Raw genomic sequence first — 18,153 nt, 5'->3', positions numbered from 1 at the left:
TTTCACATTCCGTTGGTGATCCCGGGAAGCTTTCGCCGAAAACATCCATTAGCAGCTCCATGAAGAAGGCTGTCGTCCGCAGACCCTCCACTGATTCAGGTACGCCAATCACACGGAGATTATGGTGCCAGTTGCAGGACTCCAGTTCGCTGACTGTAGCCAACAGCTTAGCGTTGCTCTCTGTTTTAGCGTGGCACAAAAGGCCTCCAGCGTAAGCAGACGCTCGTCTTGTAGATTCACAATAACCTCGAGGGAGCCTATCTTCTGAGCGTGGTCGGACACTGTGTCGTGGACGTGGTCCAGCTTTTCTTCGTGTGTTGAAATGGGTGCTTTGAGATCGACGGAGAGGGCTTTTAGATCGACGGTGAGGGCTGTACGGTGCTCTGCCCAGAGGTTAGCAATAACTGCCATGCTAATCATCACCTGCCTCATCTGCGGTGTTAACTTTCGCCCCCTGGTGTTTTACAGTCTGTCTGGTCACATTCATTGGCATAGTTCGGTGCTGTATCTGCTAACAAGACAATATAACTATTTGTAGTGACTTTTGGGGTCCTGAAATGTGAAATTATCAAAAGTTGCGGAAGCGAGACTCTACGCTTGTCTACTACATCTCAGCCAAACCGGAAGTCCCATTTATGTGAGAAAGCTTTCAGGACCGTGCTTCTATTATTCCTGCCAAGTATTTGTCTTGCTCTTCTGTAATGGGCTCATACTAAGAAGATAGTACTTGACATCTAATGGGAAAAGTATCTTCTAAACTTCTTTATGTATCACCTCCCTAAATGATTTCTATACTGGGCAGAGCCATAATATTTGAGAAAGAGTGGCATTATTCTCCCCAGAGCTCCTCCAGCACTCTGCTGTAATCTTGTCATTGTATTTTGCCTTTTCAGTTGGTGTTGTAAAGTAATGCAGTTGTATCTTCCAGGCATACTTCTGCCAAAAAGGTGAATTTGTTGTGGATGGAAAATAAAGAACCGAAAAGTGAGGGAAAAAAATCTTCAGGCGAATGCTGCAAAACTATTGAAGTTTAAGATAATTTATTATTCAATAATAACATTGCTACTACAGAATAGATACCAAATACATTTCTAACAGTCCACTGGCACCAAAGGAAGAGGAGGAAAGAGTAGCCTTAACAGGATAGACTGATGAGCAGCAGCAAACTGTTTACAACTGTGACAGTGGAGATCGGCCACTGCTGAGGACCCAGCAGGTGATACATCTGACAGTGTTACCAGACCTAGTCATTTAGCATCAGAATTGACAATGTTCTACCTCTCAAACTTCTCTCCTATTTGTGGTAGAGTGGAGTATTTTATTAATAGGCTGTTGGTTTGAATTGAGTGTACATGCAATGTAAATCCTGAGATACAGGTGAATTTATTTGTTATTATTCTCTGTGCTTTGAGTGTTCCTATACTGTAAATCATGTTGTGCTGCAGGTTAATGTTTGTTTGTATGGATATGTGAATGGGAGGGTGTTAGTTATTTTGGAGACTCCTACAAAACTCAGATTATAACTTGAAGCCTGAACTCATAAATAATATATAAACGAATTAATAGTATTAGGGCGGTGTGTATGAAGTGGTGTAGGTTGTATTTGGAATCTAAATTGAGCTGATTCTTTTGTTGTGCTTAAAAGTTACTCCAAAAGTACAGCTACGGCACCAACAGGACCTTAGAAAAAGTCCATCTGAGCCACCACTGTGCAGGTTTGGAGAGCCAATACACGTAAACCTGTGTGGGTGTGTTTGTGTGCTTTAGCACTGGAGCCTGTCTTTAGCTGGGAAGGTGGGTCACCAAACCTCCAAAGCATATTGACGGAAATACCTGGGGCCTGTTTCACAAAGCAGGTTCAAAAAACTCTGAGTCTAACCCGGAACTCTGAGTTGATCTACTCTGAGATAGGAAACTCTGAGTTTTCGGTTCCAGAACAGCAGATTTGCGTTAGGTTGATCAACTCAGAGTAGTTTGACCTGGAGTTAAGCGCGTGCACCACAAGTAAAAAAAGACAGCATCAATGGAGCCCTGATTCGACGAGTCACCATGGCAACGGGGAAGCGAAGGGCTACGCTACAACTGGAATTGGAAATATTAATGCGCTCATACGGAGAGTTTAAGCAGGTTTACACCGCTGCTGCAGCAAAAGAGAGGGAGACGGTGCTGGAGGACATTGCGGCTCGGGTCAGTGCATAAGTTTAAATGTAGTCCAGTTGCAATCACAGTAATATCACAGGGGGAACTGCATGAGTGGGAGCCTATTAATTTATTTCATTTAAGTTCAACCCCGCGGGGGAGAAGCGCAGCTTAAGATGAAACATAAAAACATTTTTCAAACAGGTAAAACCTCAGCACAGTCTCATGGTGACGCCTCATTTTGAGCAGGTTTTACATCGTAAAGTAAATATTACCGTAAGTGGCTGTTTTTTATACAACATATCAATGTTGTATAAAAAACTCCCATTTGCAAAAAAAACTCAGCCCAACACACAATATCTGCTGTGATATGAGAACATTTCTGGTTGTTAATGTTGGAAATGTAAGGAGGGGTGAGATGGACTGTGACATGAAACGGTGTTGTGCCGTATTCAGCCCCCTCGCATTATAGGTGATATTCTGGATCAGAAGGCTATACAGTATAGGAGTAGTTAATATACCGGTAACCCAACTAAAAGCACACACTTTTGAACCTATGAATTGCAAGAAAAGCTGGAATTATATTTAGAAACGCTGAGTCAAATACATTCAACTTGCTCAAAAGATTCATTTCATTCATTTTGTAATTATGGCTGCAGCATATTAAGGACGTCTATGCGCGGTCTGATAATCATCTCCCGACGAATATTTAATTCTCTTTGCGAAATGCGTCACCTTCATCCACGGGATCGTTATCAAAATGACACGCCATGGTAGTGTAAATATTCACCACCTAATATAACTTCTAATGTAGGCCTACTGAATGACTTTTATACGTTGTATACAAAAACTCCCGTTTGCAAAAGAATGCAGTGCAACACAGAATATCTGCTGTGATATGAAACGGTACCGCTCAAAAAGAGAATTGCCTGGAAATGCAAGAACATCTATAATCAATAGTCTGATAATCATCTCCCGACGAATATTTAATTCTCTGCGCAGTAATGCTGCAGCTTCATCCACGGGATTGTTATCAGAAGGACACGCCATGGTAGTGAAATAGTCGCCACCTAATATAACTTCTAATGACTGATATTTGCAGTGATTTTCTGAAAAAACAGACGGAACTATAGCAGAACTATACTTCGCCAAAACTCGCCCGCTGACTGAATGAATGAGGAAATGAAACACCGTGTGTGGCTGAAAGAGGGCGGAGACAGAGAGAAACTCAAGGTTTTCTGAGAAAAACCTGGTCCCGACCAGGTTAGTTTCAGAGAGCATGTTACCATGGTAACTGACCGAGAGTTTAAGTTACCTCCCTTTGTGAAACAGGCTAGAGTTACCCCTCTGTCTCTGGTTTGAGTTACCTCCCTTTGTGAAACGGAAAACTCAGAGTTTCCCTCATTTCAGGGTTAACATACTCAGAGTTTTCACTAAACCTGCTTTGTGAAACAGGCCCCTGGAGGACATATAAGGACAGAGTGAACACAACAGTACTAGTAACATTACAGAAATATGCAATATTAGAACCTAATGGTCTGGCCTGTGGATTAGAGGACAGCCCGATTTGATTCTGTAAAGCAAACAGAACATATCCAGATACGATATATTTCTAAACGGTCTGTCCTTATCTGTGTTTCAGCAGAAATATTCAATGTGACGTGTAAATGACTCCTTGCTTCTGGCTGTGCACACATACAGTATCTCTAAATCTGTTTGTGAATGCTAGGTATATGTGTGTGTGTGTGTGTGTGTGTGTACTTCTCCGACAATATAAATAAAGTTTTCCCCAGGATGTAATTAATTAGTAGCGGGTGTTGTAATAATGTCAACATCTAAGTGCTTCATTCCATGCATTATAATCAGCTTTATTATCCCGTCTCTATTCCCAATTCAATTTTACTCCCGGCTTTCCCCATCAGTACTTCAGGGTCCTACATTACAGAAGGATAAACGATTGTGCTTTGTGCACTGCGACTTCCTCATCAGGCGATAAGATTTCACTGATTAAAGGGATTACTTCTGCCTGACATGTCAATAAATCAGCCTTGTGCTTTGTGTTGAGACCGCTGTGCAGCATGAGTGATGGTGTTGTTTGATCGTTGCTGTTTTTGGTTCGGTATAGCCCTGCCTAGGCGATGGACTTCCCAGACCATAGTTTACCTCTTGTCCCATCTCATGGCTTTCTTACAGGTAAGTCAGGCCGGCACAGTGGGTACCTGGAACTGAGGAAACAGAGAACGGAGGTAACAGTGTTTGTGATGTGAAGTTTAAACTTTGGTCAGAGTTTAAGCTTTGCAGTTTTATTGTGCAAAGTTTGAAGCTTAATTTATGTTAAGAGAATTTTCCTGATTATTATCACTGTATCCTTTTTTTTTTAATAATAATTATGAATTTCTTCAGGATGACAGACTGTTGAGACCAGAGAGTAACATAGACAGAACAAACAATTCAGCACAAAAAGCAAGATTCCAGCAATTGTGAGATTTTTCGAATTGATAGTACATTTCTGAACTACAGAACAGCTATTTAGTTATTTGCAGTTTGCATAAGATTATCCTGAGAGGGGAGGTATCAGTACTATCCAGACCTCTCCACAAGCTGTTCAAAAGAAAACTTTCAAGTGTGTGTGTGGCACCCCTGAGAGTGAATGGCCACATTAATATTATTTTGTATGACGTGTTATGGGACACTTTCATTAATATATGTATTTATTTTCATTAATTTTATTTAAATATAGAGAACCATATGAAAGGGGTCATTTTATTTTGAATAGCAGTGGGGCGGAGCATTTGTGGTTGCTCCAGGTGTTCGGGGATTACGGTAAAGGAGCCCCACCTTCCGCTGCTACCTCAGACACGTTCTGGAGGAAAACAGAGACGCATGGTGTCTTCATTACTTCGCTCTTCACCTGCTTCTACAGGTCGGTAAACGGTGTGAGAACCGGAAAATGTTGTTTGTGTTGTCGCCTTTTATCCATGCTAATGTTAACAAGAGTGTTTAAGATGGTTTGCTTGAGTTATTTAGGGGTAAAATGCACTAGAAACGGGAGAAAGTTCCCGAGCGGCTGCTAGTACGGACCGAGTTTGTTCAGGTCAAGTGCTCGTTAGTGAGAGTCTGTGCCCTTTATGCACTCTAAAAAAAAAGCACGGGTTACGTTTTGTATCATTTTTATTGAAATATATTTTTGTTAATGTAAATATTTACAGTTATATTTAAAAGTGACTGAGTTTATTAGCTAGTGTAGCACAAGCACTATGAGCACTTCTTTGTAGCTAACAGATGCATTTAAAGGGTTATTCCAACATGCTGGATTTTCATGATACACTGTGGATAGTGATTTCTACCAGTAAAATACTGAATTAGACAAACTTGTGATGTATTTACTGAGACTGTTTATTGAAAATAACTGTGTAGAAGAAGAATTGTGATGATTAGTGAAACTGAAATAGCTTAAAGAGAACATATTTCACTGAGGTTGTGGAATGGTTGAATGTAAATGACTAAGAACTAAGAACCAGCTGAATTGCATAGTGAAAACTTGTGTAGTGTTTACATAGCTTTTATTGTGTGTAAAATAAATCAGACTCATACACATTCTGGAGGAAAACAGAGAGGCATGGTGTCTTCATTACTCCGCTCTTCACCTGCTTCTACAGTTGACATATTTGTCACCACGGTCCTCATCCTTGGGACCCGTAACATGTGGCTGAGTTTTAATACAGTTGGTTCTCTTAAACGTTCTTAAACAGATTGTACTAGCTTTTACACAGTTCTATGTAGTTTTTACCTGTTGGAGGGCCACACGCAGAGAGAGAAAAATCGACAAGACATGTAAAACTAGAGCTGAGCAATTGCCCATGTAGTGGCCCATGTAGCTGCTGCAGTTGGATATAATTGGGGTGCCCTGCAGCGTATGCAGCCCATGTAGTTTGGCTGTAAAGGTCAATAGCATCAAACACTGCATTAAATCAGTTCAATCAAACTATTTTCTTACTCCAAATAAGTCAATATCATTTTTGATGTTTTATCTTAAGCTCAAGCCATAGACATTTATATAACTCACAAACTCATAAGCCTGTTTAGTTTCTTTCATTTCTAAACTTAAATAGGGCAGAATTCTGGTTTGGTTGAAATAAACCCTTTACAACCAAGGCAGAACACACCTGATCCAACAAATCAACTGTGTGAAGACAATTCAGGGGATTGAATAAGTCGAGTCAGGTGTGTTTTTGCCTATTTGGAATGTAAACCTGCACCCACAGAAGCCCTTTACTGGATCAGTAAGAGTAAGAGCTGAAAAGAAACTGCCATTATAGGTTCTCCTCAAATCATTGTAGAAATAACACACTTCATTCAAACTAAACAAAACAAACCAAACCTGTCTCTGCAAGTTCAATCACCAATCACCAACTCTGGTCCCAAAATCATAGAATAAGATGTGGAAATATGCCTTCTCTAAATGCTTTTTTATTTACACACATTAAGAGCACACAGAGAGGGCTCTTGGAGCAGACAGGATCACTTATGTCTTTGAGAAGCTCAGTCGTTTCCCACAAGTAACAGAAGTTTGCTTGAAAAGTTTGTAATAGCAATGTGCAACAAGAACAGCACTGCTAGTGGAGTTGATGAAGCAAGACCTGTTTGCTCATAAGCAGAGGTCCTATGATGCCATTCCACCAAGAAGGACATCTCTTGCACAGCATGTGAAGCATGCAACCTACCAAACTGCCTGTATTTGGGGCCAGAAAACTATGTCAAATTGACATGAGCTCAGCCAACTGTGGTTTTGAGGAAAGAGAGTGACATTTGCCAAATAGTGCTGAGAGCTGTCAACAGTTGATTAAATATGGGTGCAAGATTGAAATGCAAAGATGCAAATGCTACCACTTTAGTCTTGAGTGTACTCAGTTGTGTGCCTGCAAATGCAATGATTAAATTAATTTGTAATCCAGACATTCTGATATGGCTGGCTACAGTGCCACTACCATACATTTGTCAAAGTGCCCATGAGGACCTAGGTTCAGTTCAAACCAGTGACCATTTCCTTATTCAGCCCTAGCTCTCTTTCATGCCCAGTTCCTGACAGTCTTCACTATTCCTGAGTCTTCACTATTGAAATAATATATATATATATATATATATATATATATATATATATTAAAATTTATTTAAAGAAATAAAACAAACAAAAAAAATACATGCACTTACCAACCCCTCTGTCCTTGTTGAAGCAGCCTAACCAACATTTGTTTTATTTTTTCAAAAGTATTCTATAATTATTACTAAAAGGTTCTATTATTGCCATTAATTGCCATCTATCTCAAGATCAAGGTGTCCGCCATGCAGTATCAACATTAGATGCTGACAGGAATATTCGATCAATGATTACTGAACTTAAGGACCCAAGGCTTATGACAAGGATAATCAGAATCAGAATAGACTTTATTGCTAAGTATGTAAGTAGATTACATACCAGGAATTTGACCTGGCGTTTTGTGCATAGCGGATACAAATATACCTATTTACACATATAAAACACAAAGAAAACACATCATTTTTTTTGCACTTTGCAGCCTGCAGAGTCAGATTGAAGGTACCAAGGGACTTGTGACCTTGGCAGGCTCCATGAAGTTTTCAGGTCAGCCTGACTGACACAGAAGTAATCTAACAGAAGCCCACTATACTAACGAGGACTGAACATTAATCCAAACTGTCTAGGGAAAATGTAATTCTCCCTAGTTCATTCTCACAGCAAGGTATATCTTCTCCAATGGACCATTGATGGACCAAGGAATCAGGGTCATGTGAACCAGTTTGGATGACACTTCCAGAAGTCCAAAAAACCTGCAGAAAACTTATAAAATGTTGCTGTAAGGGGGAATGTTGCACCTGCAACTGTGGTAAAGCAAATCCAAACTGCTCAACTCTTTGCAAATGTGACTGTAATCAAGCAATTGTGCTCTATTGCTTTTTTTTTTTACATCAATTCTACTACCAACTAATGAATTCTAAGTGGGGAGTCAGAGTGGAGATGTAGTGCTGACGTGACTTTCACACTCACACACACACACACAATTATCCTGTGTATTATAGAAAACCTTGGTGATTTTGTACCCTAGTAGCATAATGTTGCCCTGAGGCAACAAACCAAATCTGATAGTGTGGTGGGGGTGGGGGCAGATGTTTTTATATATATAAACAAACAGGGACCACCAAGCTCCCAAAATGTGGGGTGGAATTTTTCTTTTTCTCCAAAAAATAAAAAGTCATGCTATAGAGGGTTCTGAAGGTAGGCGTAGATGCATCACAAACGCATTGAGGAAGGATTGTGATCGGCCAAAGCACCTCTGTGATCACATTGAATAAATGTGAATTCAAATGTGTTTTCAATCCACAAATAACAACTGCCAGTCCTGCACTCTATGCTTGATATAATCCAAACATATGTCATGAAGAATATTTTACATTTAAACCCTGTATCTTCTCTTCCTCTAAAGCAGTTTCAAATGTCTGATGACTCATTCTGAATTCAGGGACGTTTACTAAAATGAATCCAACCAAATGAGACTTTGGGCGACTAACAGCCACAGCAGTCACAGTCAATAGTCATTACATTTGTAGGGAGGCTTTTGGCCGACTCGGTGTGCCTGAAGGCGGGTGCTACATGACGGGTAAGCAATGAGCGACAAGCCTCAGGGACATGAAGGGCACTTGGAGGCGGGGTATGTCTGTGTGTGCTGCCCGCACCGATACAGAGCTGGTTGAAAGCCCCTGAGGTCAATGGTCCTATCAAATGTGAAAGATAGGATTAAGAACTCTATTCCAACTGTACACCGCTGAAGTGTTCTGTTTCAATTGACAATACATCACAGTACAAAAGCTAAAGACGCTCCAACCTGTGTTTTCACGGACTTTAATCCTTACTGTCAGACCACAAAGCAGGCCAGAAATGTCATGGACCCAGACTCAGACTTCAACAGCTATATTACGATTATGAGAAAATCAGTCTGCTATCCCCATATAAATATGTTCAAAAAAGTGTATGTAAAATTTAGAACTTATGTCTCAGCAGGATTTAGAAAAACCTGTCCATGCAGTTTTGATTAGAGATTCCAGAACAAGAACTTTACACTGACTGTTTGTCAAAGCATTTGCTACTGCTGTTGGTTTAAAGCACTGGTTTATTTCTGATCAGCTGCTCTGTCCCAGATCATCTGCTCACCCCAGAGTCAAACCTAAACATGTTGAAGCAGTGTTCAGTTTTAATGCACAACACACATCTGAAAACTCACAGAAATCTGTCTGCTCTACTCTCAATTATTATTACTTAAAATGTTTAATATTGAATACAATTTTGGACTATTTATCTTGCATGCGCTGTAATTTCCTTTTTTCAACTTCACAAAGAGTGAAATAGTTGGTGATGAACAATCTTAACTTTTCTTAAAAAGCAGTGGGGCATTTGAAGGTCTTGTCTATTTTGGTGGAAATTGTTTATGCAAGTTAAAAGCCTGTAAAAAACAGGAGTGTGAATCTAAGACAACAATGACACTTCAAACACCAGCGCTACCAATTGCTCTAATTTTCACACATAATAAGAAACTCTGTTAGACAAAGCGCTTACTTCTTACATACTTTTGGGCCATGTTGTTGTGCAAAGCTGAAAACATGAACCCCATGACTAGACCTCATTTATATTTCAACTTCAAAATGCATAAAGAATGAAGAGTGTAGTTTGTTCTCCAGCGTTCCTTTGTTTTACCTTGTCCAGGCGTGGATTTGTCATGTTCCTGATGGGATCAAACATACTCTTCACTTGAAAGAGTGTTGCTCCTAATTATTTTCAGCGTCTTTGACACAGAGGGCAAGAGGGAAGGAAATGAAATCTAATTAGACCCAAACTCACTGGCATCCTTGGTTCCATCTGAGCAATCAAAACATTTGGATATAGAGAATACATCAAATATAATGCAGCATGTAAAAATGGGGTTTATTTCCTGATTACCAGTCATCTGTTTAACATCACAGCGTGATCTTGTTCAGACAGGACATTATTCAGAAAAGTGAAAATTGGTGGTAACGTCAGTGAAAGGCTGAATCTAGTTCACTTGAGTTGTTAAATGATGAAGAAGATTTATCTGGTTCTGCAGCCATGATAAATCTGTGGAGTACTTTTTTTTAACAGAGAAAAAAGTCCTGTATATATTACTCTTTAAATATGGAAATAAGTGCTATTTGGTTTATCATCAGCATTAAATAGTTGTTTCTGATATGATGATGTCCTCAGTCTCTCACAATATTCAGCCAATGCACTATATAATAGTGATAGTAGAGTTTAGCCCATCAAAAGCATTTATATTAAAATTATAAGAAATTTAAGAAAAAATAATATGCCGTGATATATACTGATATAACCCTTCCCATACTTCAAATATACACTGGAGATCAAAATTAGAGAACAAATTATTAATTCTTGATTTATTGCCTTACATGAAAATTGCAGCTGATTAGGAGACAGTTGCAGTGGAGGTATTGCATGTTGCTGAAGGAGGTTCACATAAACATATGCCATTATTTCTGCTGATGAGAGGTTTGGTCACTGCGGAGTGGGCTTTCAGTCCAAAAAGTCTTAAACGATGAGTCACTGTGCAGGGACGGATCCTTGTGCTGTTCAGCACTGAACTGGAGACCAACTCCAACTCCAGCTGCAGTGTTGAACCGTTTCCCCATTGAAAGTCTTCTCATAACTCTGTCCTCTCGTGCACTTGTTTTATGTGGATGATCGGCTTCTTTAAGTGACTTAAATTAATTTGTATCCTTTTAAAGTTTCGATGTTCTTGAAATCACAGACTCTCTCTGACGACTGAGAGGGTCATCCCTTTGGCCTTCATCTGGACAACCTGCTGTCTCAGGGTTTCAGTCCCCTAAAGTAACCAGGAGAGCTGCAGATAAAGAGGGTGTGTCCCACAATGATGTCAGTGTTCACCAGGTGCAGATTAACACCAAGAACTGGGAGGGATCTGAAAGTGTTCTCTGATTTTGCTCACTGCCTTTTTCAGCAAATAAAGGTTTTTGTTGAAGTGCCTTGATTATTTTAAAAAGAAAAACATGTTAGTACAGCAGTGGTATAGTCAAAGAGGATATTCTATCAAATTATGAACAATAAAAACTTAAAACAGTATATCAGAACAAATCAAGTATTAATTACTTGTTCTTTACTTTTGATCCCCAGTGTACATTAGACCCACATAGGGTTTAAATCATTTGTTAAAACAATCAAACACACAAATGACCAGTTGCATTTTTTAAACACATAATTTCTAACAGCCCTACAAGGCTTTCATTTGTGCTACAAATTTTAAACGATGCAGTGATGAAACTGTGATATTGGCGTCATTTGTGCTAATATGTTTGAGAATGCTCTACAATCTTGAAAAACAGCCAGGGGGCAAATTTATATTCCCATGAGAAAAGATGAAAGCCTGATAAAAGCCTGCAGAGAAAGTGTGATTGGAGTAATTTTTTACGGTCCTCAAACACATAATCCCCTCCCATCTCCTGGTGGAGATCCTGGCTTAATGAGCAACATGATGATCATTTTACCCTTGTCTTTAAACAAAACACAAAGACAGATTATAGTTTTACTGTACAGCTTTCTGACTTCAAACTTTGTCATTTTATAGAAGCAAAAACAAAACATCATTGACCAGTACAGGCAGAAATACCAGATATGTTTCCCTCCATATGCAGCTCATCTGGCACACTACTTGACCCATCAATATTACTAATATTTTTTGTGCATGTCTGACTGTATGCTCAAGGACCTGCTTCACAATTTTCGAAAAAACTTTGTCCCCTCAGGAAATTGATGAAATGCATTCCTATTTCAGCTAATGTCTGGAATGTTAGCCTACTGCTCACATGTTTTAGAACCAGAATATGAGATACGAAGAGTGCACAAAATATACTGAGGCCTTCATAACAGACCTTTACACAAGCTCTATTACTGGCAGTCCATTAAATAATTTCCTCTGTCACCCCCAAACCTGTTTTTCGAGCCCTGGTGTTTTTTTGTTTAAACTCATTGCTTTGCATGTGTGTAACTTAGTGTCGTATGCAAACACACAGGGCTGCAGACACGCCGACAGTCATTTAAAACAACAAGTAATCCAGCTCTGTGAATCCAGTGATGGAGTTAACTCCATTTACATTCTGAATGGGAGTAAGATAACCAGGTGTTTGTATGAGATGCAATAATCAAATAATTGCCTTACTGTGGTTGTAATCAAATCATTAAAGTGCACACTGTCTGACTCTGTCTGATAAGCCTGAAGTGTGCAGAGCAGGCCTCAAATTTATGAACAAATCACACTGCAAGACATTCAGATATGGTTGCAATCTGATAAGGCCAGCAGTTACACTACTGGGAAAGCACACACACACACATTCCTATGAAATAAGTTTACATTAACTATAAGATTCAAGAAGCTTTATTTATGCCAAGGGAAATTATTGTGCAACAGTAAACTAACTGGCAACTATTCACGTAACCCACAACACAGGTCTCTACAAGTGAAGAGGGTATTTTCTACACACAATTAGAATGCCTATGTGGAGAATACAAATGCAGCCATGCAGCTGTGTTGGCGACAATTTCAGCTGCACAGACACCACCTGTCAGTGGAAGAAGCCAAAGGCAGCTAAGTGGACACTCAGCGGAGGAGTTGTGCTCCCCTCTGAATAAGCTCTATAACCTTCTGACAAGAGAGCCAACTACTGACGATCGTGGCTGGCTGAAGGATATACTCAGTTTTGGCTTCTCTCACCTGAGCCATAAGAGGAACCATAAACCGTGGCAACACATTCTGTTCCTAAAATTGTGGAGACTGTGGGGCATCAGGGGACAGAGGCTATCCTTGCCACAATTATCTTTATTATTTTATAATTGATTATTATTATCTTTACTTTATAATTGATGACATCAAACATTTAAGGTTGGATTCAGGAGAGTTGTTCATGTTTAACAAAATGTACTGTCTTAGACTTAACATGTATGAATTTTGAAAATGGTTCTCTTTCTTTTTGCCAGGGTGATGAGACAGCAGCAAGTACTGGATGGTGTTTTGTCATGTGTGTACATAGTGCTATATTTTAATAATTTATTTATCGCACTTCATTGTCTCTTAACTAATATTTCATTCCTTTGTCTCATTACATTTGTGCAATACTGTTGTATGAACTCATATATGTATTTAGTGCTAAATTTTATTTAGGTATATGGCTAGTGATCTGATTAATGAGCTGACGAGGATTAAAACTGGATGCATTTGCGTGAGGGAGTCGCCAAACATTTGAAGCGGAAAAAGTAGGGACGAGCGAGTACAGCATTATCTGTATTTGTATCCTTTTACCGTATGAATTATCTATATCCGTACTCGTAGTGGGCGGGGCCTAACCCGGAAGTGGGTGGGATTTAACCCAGAGTTGGCTCATCAGCATCAGGACAGCATCAGCATTGAGCTTCAGATCAATGGCTTTGACAGCAAACAAACTATTTACACAAGTTTACAACAATGAGTACAACACATGGATGTAATGAGCAAGAGTTTTCATACTCAACATAACTTTCGTGTGTGTGTGTGTGTGCGTGTGTGCGTGTGTGTGGCCGTGGGGGAAACAGAAGTCGAGCGGTGCTGTGACAAACATATCACAGAAGGCAGATACAGTCCGCTAATGAGGATTTTCATTCAATCCCAGCAGAGATATTTGCGCGTATTGCTCGTATTATATTTCATAATTGGCAAAAGTGCTTTATCGGTACCGGATACTCGTTTCATCTCTAGGGAAAAGGAATCCCTTTCAGTCCTAACGTGAGTCTAACGTGTGTGCCAACCATTCGTTGATAACAACTAGCCAGCTAGCCAGTGGATGCTAGTTAAGAAATCCCAAGGAAATGTTGACTCTGCAATAGCAAGCCACTCAGCTATTCTGCCATTTGACACTAAGACAGACCAATGTTCAACTGGAACGGGATGGGCAAAGTGGATTAAACGTTTGAGAACTTTCTAGTAGCAATGAACATTGTGAGTGACGGCAGGAAAAGCTCTGAACTTGACATATATTACCAAACATATCAGCATGTTCTGTGTTTGTCTCACTGTAAAGGTGGTATTACTGACTGGGGTCAGACATGATTTATTTCTGTGTTAGTTAGTTGTTAGTTTCACTAGCTGCTGTAGCTGCAGTGCACACCAGGTGGCACATGTGAGCAGCCCAGATGAGTACAGATGGGCAAAGGAAGAAACAAGATCAAAATATCTGTTGCCAGGGGCGGCCGGTGGAACAGTGGTTAGCGCAGTCGGCCCATGTTAAGAGCCTGAAGGTCCTAGAAGCTGCGGCCGGGGGTTTGACTCCGACCTGTGGCCCTTGGCTCCATGCCACCCCCCGCTCTCCCTCATCCCGTTTCCTGTCTGTCCTATCTAATAAAAGGCTTGGAAAACTGCTAAAAAAATAATCTTTATTTTTTTCTAAAATGCATAGCATGTGTGACAAAGAAAGACTAAGCATTTGAAAGATATATTTTAACATCAACCCTAGCTAAAGTGCCCATTTCTGTGGACAAATAGATTAATTGATGTATGTAAACAATGATGAAAGTGACAATAGGAGGGTTATGTCTCGTCTTACCGTTGATTCGGCTCCACAAATAAGATCAATCCACCAGTCAACATGTGACTGTGAGTCACATGTTGACTGGTGAGTTTCATTAACCAGAAACATGTAAAGTTGTCAGTGTCACGTGTGAGAAATAACCAAAGATTGACCTACCTTATTTATCTATGATGTAAATCCTTGATTAACATAACAGTCAAGCTGAGAATGAGTGCTGGGGGGATTGTGGATAGGTGGTTACTAGGTTTGGTTACTTTGATGTCCTTGTGTCTGTAAGGAGCTTTGATGTTACTGTATAAATGTTGAAGTGACTTGGAGACAGGCAGAGATCATTTGAGACCTGGTTGTTGGTAGACTCTCTCCTGTATGCATGCAATATTTAGTAAAGACATGATTTGAGAAACACTGAGGACTCCAGAGAATTTCTTTCACACACGTTACCTCTCCAGCAACCATCACCTTATCATGGTGGAGAGGTTTGTGTGTCCCTGTGAACCTGAGTGCTGTGTTGTCTGGAACCTAGTGCTCCTGGTAGGGTCTCCCATGGCAGAGTGTAATTGACTCTATGCACAAACACACGCACTGGAGAGATGTCAGAGCAAGGGGGTGCCAATGGCTCAGCATCCCAAGCAGTTGTGGATTCGATGCCTTGCTCAACTGGCACCTCTCCAGCCACCAGTCCACACTCCATTCATGATCCACACAGGGACTCGAACCCGCTACTGCCACCCTAATCATTTGAAAGATATCGCTTAATATCAATGTATAATTATATAATTTACCTTTAACTATGAGGGGCGGTCAGGGACATTATTCAGAATTACCTCTTACAAACACGTGAAATGCTTTTATATACACTACTGAAAAGCTCTCATACATACAAGGGAAATGCGCTCATATACACTATTGAAAAGCTCTTACACATACAAGTGAAATGCTCTCATGTACACTACTAAAAAGCTCTCATACATACAAGGGAATTGCTCATGTATACACTACCGAAAGGCTCTCATACATACAAGTGAGTGTGAGAGCTTTTCAGTAGTGTGTGCAAGTGAATCATCTTCCAGTTGTTTATTCAATTCAAAGTTACTGTGGTCTTTAAGTTTCTCCCACACTTTTATCATCTCTTGCAAGTTTCTTCCATGTTATAGGTTCCCACTGGTCTGCACATTGTTTTGGTTGTTTTCTCCCGGTATTTTTAACCCCTGAGGAACACTTGCGGAAACGTACAACACCTGGGCAATGTTATGTGTACTCAGTGGTAAAGAGGTTGATGGCATCAATTCTATAATCACTGTAAACAACTCTTTTCATTTAGTATAAGTACAGTATACTCAAGTCATACAAAATAACTTTTATATTTTCATGAAAGTCTCACAATTCCTGTGCAGGGCCATCTCAGAAGGTGTGGTTGTAGGGGGGAGGAAGGGTAAATGTGGTAACAGCATTATAGCAAGGGTTGTTATTTTTTAACAAACAGTCAGGGAGATGTTTAGACCTAACAAAATTGGTCCTAAAGGTCAAATTGAAAAGCAGGGACACTGCCAACTGTAAGCAGTTAAAAACATAATTTCTCCTAGGTGTGAAATTAACTCCATCTTCCAGGACGGCCATGGCTAATGTGGCGGTGTTCAATCATGGCACCATTTAAGCTACGAATGAATGTAGCCCTAACACTGTTAACACATTTCCTAGCCTTGTCAATTGATTTAGAAAACTTGTATTATCTGATGAACCTTACTGATGAAGAATAAAGAAACAACTCAAAGGCCTCAGTTGATCTTACTTGAATATATAGTTTAATAACACAAATGTGATCACAGAAGCTTCTGGCACATGTGTACATGATCCACGATCATGCAAACTTAAAGGGGCCCAAAGAGTGCATGACATATAATAGTGCAAACATGTCAAGGGCCAAAGTCCTGTTATCTGTCATGGTACCAGCAGAATAAAACAAACCCTCGTACATATTTTAGAGAGGAGACACTCACACATGTAAACCCGCATATTCAAGATATCATAGCACATTAGATTTTCCTCCAACATCGATCTTCGCCGGGTTGGCACCAGCCTTCCAGCAGCACCTTTGAGTCAGTGAAGAACAGTGTTGGGTAACACATTACAAAGTAACAAGTAATATTACTCAGATTCAATTAATTGGATAGTTTTTACCCTTAATAAATGAAATCATTGATAAAAACTGCATTTTGATCCGATGATCTGAAATATCTGCAAACACTTTCGCACTGTATATTCCACTGCTCCTGATTGTCAACCAATCAGTCGAGTCTCTGACTCAGCAGCAAAATTCATATATACATAAAAAATATAAATTTACAATAGCAATATATACAAAATGACTTGAACTGATGTTTATGATTGAGTCCGTATTACAGAGAGGGACAAGGGCTGGTTAAACCTGTAGAAGAAGTCATTCCGCTTGTTCACCCTCTCCATTGTCCATTGTAGCTCTGGTCTTTGTGTTGTGACCTGTGATGGTTCTCACACCTTCCCTGACCTCCTTTATGTTGTTCTCCCTCAGCTTCTGCTCCACCTTTCTCCTGTTGCTGTCCTTAGCTTCCCTCACACAGTGTTTCACCTCCAGCTGTGCTGCCTTCATGCCCTCCCTGTCCCTGCTCCTGAAGGCAGCCTTCTTCTTGTTGAGGACAGCCTTAACTTCCCGCGCTACCCGTGGCTTGTTATTAGGGGAACAGCGGACAGTCTTGACAGGGGAGCCCACGTGTGCACAGAAGTTCAGGTACTCCATCAGACAATGTGTCATCCATATCCCTATCCTATGTCCTCCCCGTGCGGGTCGATCAGCAAATCCCAGACTGTGGGGTTGTAACAGTCTCTCAGGGCACTTTCCATCTCAGGGGACCACCTCCTGATTGTGCGAGTTGTCACCGGCTGGTTTTGGACCAGGGGGGTATACAGTGGCTGTAGGTGAACCAGGTTGTGATCAGACTTTCCCAGTGGGGGGAGAGGAGACACTCTGTATGCATCCCTAACATTAGCATACAGGAGATCATTTGACACAATAGACTAGTGATTAAATGAGTTTCCTTATTTGGCATGATGACATTTAATGTGCCTGACAACCTCTATAGTCCCATTTAGCAATTTATTAGCAAGTTTTTATGTTACTTTAATGTTTCCTTCACCAGGAATATCCCCACTGATATTCAAAATCCCTTATACAAGGGAGTCCTGGCCAAGTGAAATAATGTACAACTTGGCAAGAAGACTTTGACTTTTGATGTTTAATAAAACATCTCTCTTAAAAAGCACCAGTACAGGGGGTAGCTGGAAAAAAAACATGATGCACATTGC

Source organism: Echiichthys vipera (assembly GCF_963691815.1).
Source record: "Echiichthys vipera genome assembly, chromosome: 3".
NCBI lineage: Eukaryota > Metazoa > Chordata > Actinopteri > Perciformes > Trachinidae > Echiichthys > Echiichthys vipera.
This window is presented reverse-complemented; position numbering follows the sequence as displayed.